The sequence below is a fragment of the Panthera leo genome, chromosome D4 (genome assembly GCF_018350215.1).
Source record: "Panthera leo isolate Ple1 chromosome D4, P.leo_Ple1_pat1.1, whole genome shotgun sequence".
Lineage (NCBI taxonomy): Eukaryota > Metazoa > Chordata > Mammalia > Carnivora > Felidae > Panthera > Panthera leo.
Window position 1 is genome coordinate 60,811,030 of NC_056691.1, and position 6,052 is coordinate 60,817,081.

At 49.7% G+C, this 6,052-nt stretch overlaps 1 long non-coding RNA gene across 2 annotated transcripts; it reads right to left on the minus strand.

The window, feature by feature from the left end:
- Positions 1–247: 247 nt before the first annotated feature.
- On the minus strand, positions 248–3,492 carry LOC122204948. 2 transcript variants are annotated; one of them, XR_006195848.1, is made up of 3 exons: positions 2,574–3,492; positions 1,812–2,259; positions 248–509 (listed from the first exon to the last, which is right to left on the minus strand). It is a non-coding gene; the product is annotated as an uncharacterized LOC122204948 (long non-coding RNA). The 2 variants fall into 2 exon arrangements; XR_006195847.1 differs by having other exon boundaries at positions 2,064–2,259; positions 2,574–3,484.
- Positions 3,493–6,052: the final 2,560 nt, after the last annotated feature.

Here is a 6,052-nt window from a genome sequence, read left to right on the forward strand (position 1 = left end):
GATAGTTACTAGAACTTGTGCCCATGGGACCGAGATTTGGGGGAGATTTATAAAATTAAACACGGTTTAAGACGGGATAATTAAACATAATAAAAACAATGTCCGGCTAAGAAGCATCCAGAAAGAGATATTAGTAGGTAACAGGATGATCTCAGAAGTCTTGTCTAGCTCTAAAATTCCATTATTTTAATTCTGGGCAGTAAAATGCCAACATTTACCCAAGTCAATAAACATCAAGAGACTGATATTTCATTGGAATCCAAGTCTGATTTTTCAATATTGATTTTTGTGAAGTCAATTTTGGTTTAACGTGCCTTTTTAAATTGGTGCTCCTGTGGTGTCAAATGTCAACATTTATTTTTCCAGAACTCTCTTTCCTATGGGGACTCTGGTCAGAGAAGGAAGCTTTTGATACTTGGAGTTCCTGTTTCTCTTGCTTCTGATTCAGGGTCCTGATTAACAGCGTAGAGTGTGCTGTTGTTGTTGTTTTAACCAAGGCTTTAAGTTTCCTGTTGAGATATGAAAAGCAATTTCTTCTATATGCGTGCCCATCATGAAAAAGACAGGAGAGGAAGAATGGGGTAGGGGAAGGAGGAGGAGCTTGGAAACCTTCACACTCCCTTGCAGCTCACCATTCGCCTGCTGTGTGATCTTGTGTTGGCCACTCACCCTCTCTGAGCTTTGTTAGGTTATTTGCGAAAAGAAAATAACAACACCTACTTTACAGAGAGTCTGGGAGAAACAAATAAGGTAGCTCATGCCAGTGCCTGGCCTGGAGCCCAGCCCGCAAAAGGCATTCAGCAAGTGGGATTGCTCCTGGAATCATTTTCCCTCCACTGCCACATTTTACTTAAAAATGTTCAAAGCTACAGAAAACTGGAAAGAATAGGACAATTAACATCCATATACTTTTCGTCTATTCACCAATCATTAATACCTTCCCACATCTTCTTTCTCTTTCCCTGGTGTTTCTTCCCAAATTATTTGAGTGTGGGTTGCAAGCATAAGACCACTTTGGGATGTGTCTCCTGGGACTAAGGATAGTCTCCCTCATAACAGCATCCCCACGGTACACCTAAAAATGTAATGTTCGTAAAGTAATACTACTTAAAATAGGATTTGTATTTAAAACTTCCCAACTGTCCCAAAAATGTCTTTTATAGTCTTCTTTAATTCTAAAAAAATAAATGTTTTTAATTCACACATTGCATTTGGTTGTCAATTCCTCTTTGCCAGTGTGCCCCTCGATTTTTAAGTGCTATGAGAACAAAGGCCCTCCAGAGCAAGCAGGAACAAAAAAGGCAGATGATGATTTGGCAGAAGAGGCAAGAAAGAAACCTTGGACCCGGGTGGCAAAACACATCTCTCTGAGCCACTGGCTCTGGGTGACCTTGGGCCTGACGCTTCCTACAGATGTTTTCATCATCTGGAATCAGGCCTTGCACTGGCCCATCTCAGGACCTATTATCACTCTAATGGAGCGGGTTGAGGCTTAGAATCTTTTGAAGTCATACAGAGCCCAGTTTGAATTCTCCTTTATTAGCGGTGTGACCCTCAGCGTTACCCTCGAATTATCGTAGGTCTCACAGCCTCAGTTTCCTCATCTGCACAACGAGTGTGCTCACATTAGTGTCTACCTCGCAGGGACATAATTCATAATTAGAATTAAACATCATTTGTGTGGAGCATTAGGCACAGCGGCAGGCACACGCAGTAATGGCTCAGTTTAAAAAAAAAACCAATATAATAGTTATAAATTTTCCAGAAATTATGGACTCTACAATCAACACTCTTATCTACACAGCAATTACCTTCGGCTTATGAAGAGCCCTTCACAACTTATGAAGCACTTTCTCTAGTATCTCCTGTGCAATGCAGTCTGGGGAGGTGGCAGCATGGGGGGCAACCTCCCCCACCCCCCGCCCCCCGCCACGTAGAGAGGGGACCTGGAGGCTCAGAGAGGCTGAGGAGGTTGGCTGACGTGACCCAGCTGGTTGCAGACCCAGGCCTCAGAGGGGCCCCGCCCTGCCTTGCCCTCCTGTTCTGAGCCCTTGTTCTGTTACCGTGGCATCAGCACTGTGCGGCTCTCTATCCACTCCCGCCTTCAGACACACATCTTGTCTTATCTGAATGTCCATCAAATCTGGAGACACCTCGCATCCTGCCGTATGACCACAAAAAGGAGGCTCTGCTTCTCTGAGCCTGTGCGCCACCCGCGAGCTGGGATGTGAACCCTCTGCCCGGCAGGCTGGTAGGGCTCTGAAATGTGAAACAGACAAGTGCGCTCAACTGCACACAGCTTCCGAAAATGAGAGCCGCCGTTGCTACCATCAGACTCCTGCAGGCCTACTAAGGGCTCCTTGGGCACAAATGTGTCCCTTTACCTGTGGAGCCAAATAATGAGCACCGAAGATTAGGGTCCCTTCTCCCAGCCTTCATTTTTGAATCATAAACTACAAGAATCAAAGTCGCTTTGAAAAATGGCTTTTCATTTGTCATCATTTTCATTTCCTCAAAGAGAAGGCATACTGTCCTGGGCAAAAATCAATGCTTCCCCATAATAACGTGCCTACCGAGATCCGGTGCTGAAAGCCTCATGGAGAAGGAATGGAAGCTTATCTGTAGGACACATCAGCCACAACAAGAGTCTTGAAAATCAATACTTTGTGGGCCTGCATTGACAATGCACAATTTTTTAATCAAAATACGAAACAAATGACTCTAAGGGTTTAAGACGAAAACTGTGTCCTGTCGTTAAAAAAAAATGTCTGCGGGCATCCCAAGTGAAAAACGTATTCTTTTATCAACCCAAATATTATAGTTATCAGAGCATCCTCTGTGTGGCCAGAACCTAGTCACCCTTCCTTCATCTCATCAATGACACACGTATTTATCTCATAGCCTCCAAGCCAGAACCTCTAGCTGGGACAGGAAGGAGGGAACAGTAGTACGTGTCAGCTACACGCCGTGGTCTGGGCAAGCTGCTAGAGAAACCAGGATGGAGCAGCAGGTGATACGTGAGACCGTGGCATTCGGTGACTCACAATCTTCCCCGCAGTGCCCCGTCTCACTTGGGATCAAAGCCCCACGTGGCCCGGCTCTAGGTTCCCCCTGACGTCCCCTCTCTTCCTCTTCAGCCTCACCGGCTTCTTCGCTGCTCCTCACACACTGCTGCATTGTTTGCCAGGGTTGTTGTAACAAATTACCACAACTGAGGGGATGGAAACGAGAGAAATGTGTTCTCTCCCAACTCTGGAGGCTAGAAGTTTGGAGTCAAGGGATCAGTAGGGCCATGATCTTTCATAAGGCTCTAGGGAGAATCTTTCCATGCCTGTCTCTTAGCTTCTGGGTGACAGCTGGCAATCCTGGGCATTCCTGGTCCTATAGACCTGCCTCTGTGGTCACATGGTGTCCCCCTGTCCCTCCATGTGTCTCTGTCACTCTGTCTCTTTTCCTCTTCTTACAAGGACATCAGTCATACTAGATTAAGGACACACCCTACGCCAGTGTGACTTCATCTGAACTGATTACATCAGCAATGACCCTATTTCCAAATAAGGTCACATTCACAGATACTTGGGTGTTACGACTTAACATATATTTAGGGGGGCATAATGCAACCCACAACACACGCTAAGTCTCAGGGCCTTGGCACTTGTCATCCTCTGCGTCGAAGGCTCTCCCCTGGGTGTCCGGTCCACACAGTTGTATCACGCCTTCTAAATCTTCCCTCAGATACAGTCTTCTCCGTGAGACCGTCTCAACTGCCACTCAAAACGGCAACATCCCCACCCCACCCCCACATACTCTCCGTCCCACTTGTCTTCTTCCTTTTTTTCCATGTGATCTATCTTCTATCTGACTGTATAAATCATTGATTTGCTTATCCGTCTCTCCTCATTATGGTAAGCCCCGTGAGGGCAGAGAGTTTTGTCTGCTTTGTGAAATGTATCCCCCACACTGAGAATAGTGCCTGGTGTGTAATAAGCACATTATCAACTTGTCGAATGGATGAATGGTCCAGCGTGAGGGAAGATGGGCATGCGAACGGAGTGTGACAATGTAAGGTGACGAGGGCTACAAGGCAACTGTGGGAGTATGCAGAAGGCAGTGGTTTGGCTCCAACACGGGGAGGGAGGCGTCAGAGGCAGCTTCCTGGAGGAGGTGATAACTGGGTAGCGTCAGGAGTCAGGAAGGGCAAACAGAAGAGTAAGTACGGGGGGGGGGGGGGGGGGGGGGCGCGGCAGGAGGGAGACAGCAGAGGCGGACGTTCCAGGTGCTACGTGCAACATTCTAGGAGATGTGACATCACCACCAACACAGCAACTGCTACTTCTTACTACTATTACTTCCGGTATATCCTGAGTGCGTGTGCATCAGGTGCTCTTTTTTTTTTTTTTAGTATAGTTTTTTAAGTTTATTTATTTTTGAGAGAGACAGAGCACGAGTGGGGGAGGGGCAGGGAGGGAGACACAGAATCCGAAGCAGGCTCCAGGCTCCGAGCGGTCAGCACGGAGCCCGACGCGGGGCCGAACTCATGAACGGCGAGACCATGGCCTGAGCCGGAACCAAGGGTTGGATGCTTCACCGACTGCACCCCCCAGGCGCCCTGCACCAGGTGCTCTTCTGAGCACCTGTCTTAACTCACGGAGTCTTCACAGCCAATGAGGCGGGGGGCTTGTACTAGCCTCCTATGACTGCTGTTAACAAACTGCAAACTTTGTGCCCTAACACGACACAGATGCGTGGGTATCTCACAGCTCTGGAGGTCAGAAGTCCCAAACCAGTCTCGCTGGGCTGGAGTCAAGGTGCCGGCAGGGCTGCTGCCCTTCAGAGGCTGTGGGGGAGGATCTGCTCCCTTGCCTTTTCTGGCTGCTAGAGACTGGCTGCCTGTGTTCCTTGGCTCCTGGCCCCGTCCTCCACCTTCAAAGCCAGCGGTGTGCCCTTGTACGGCCCCCTGTGATGACACTGGACCCACCTGGATAATCCAGGACGGTCTTCCCATCTCCAGGTCTTTAACTTAACCTCATCTGCCAAGTCCCTTCTGCCACGTGCGGTAAACTTCACAGGCTCTGGGATCAGGATATGGGCGTGTGGAGGGGCCATGATTCTGCCCACCACAGTCCTCTTCTTAGGCACAGTTCAGGCGGGGACCCCAAGGCCCTGAGCAGCTCTGTAACTTCCCAGGTCTCAGTGGGGAGAGGGTTGAGCCAGGATTCAAAAGTCTCTCCACAGAGGTCACACCCTCCTCCACTCTGTGAGACATCATGACAGGTGCACAGACCTGCAAGGAACTCCGTGTAGCTGGAGAGCCAAGGACAACGGGAAACAGCAAGAGCTGAAGCAGGTGCAGTGGGGCAGGTGAGATCGCCGAGGCCCCGTGAGCTGTGAAGAAGCCAGACTCTCTCCTGAGGGCAATAGGGAGCCCCAGCAGGGTCGGCCTCACCTTCAAATATCCCGGCATGCGTGAAGGACGGGCTGGCGCGGCAAGGCGGGTGCCTCCAGACGTGTAGGAGCACTCAGGCAGGTGCTCCTGAGACATGAGCTCACCACGTGGCGGGTGGCAGAGCAAGGGAAGTAAGAGACACCCTGACCCTCTCAGCCTGCGGTGAAACTTGAACTTGGCCCCCCAATGGGGCACTGGTGTCCCGCCCCGTTTCCATGAAAGGTTGATATGTTTTGGCCAGAGTTCTGAGGAAAACTTCAATTATCCTAATTGTTCAAATACAGTCTTCTAGGAGGAAAGAAATGAGATGTTAAACAAAAGGTGGGTGGGTGGTTGCAACAAAGACAGAGAGAGTTGGGGCGGGAGACAGAGGAGGGAGTAAGAGTCGGGGGGAGGAGGAGGGGGCAGTGAGGAGCCACTGGGCAGCCGTGGACGGACGGAGGGACGGATGGAGGAAGGTGGAAGGCCAGAATGCCCAGGCTATGGGGGAGGGTGGCCACTGGCAAAGGCACTGAGGATGGCAGGCCAGGCAGGAGCCCAAGCCAAGAGCAGATAGGTGGGAAGTCTGCAGTGATTTATAGTGCAACCCCTGAGCAAGAGCCTTAC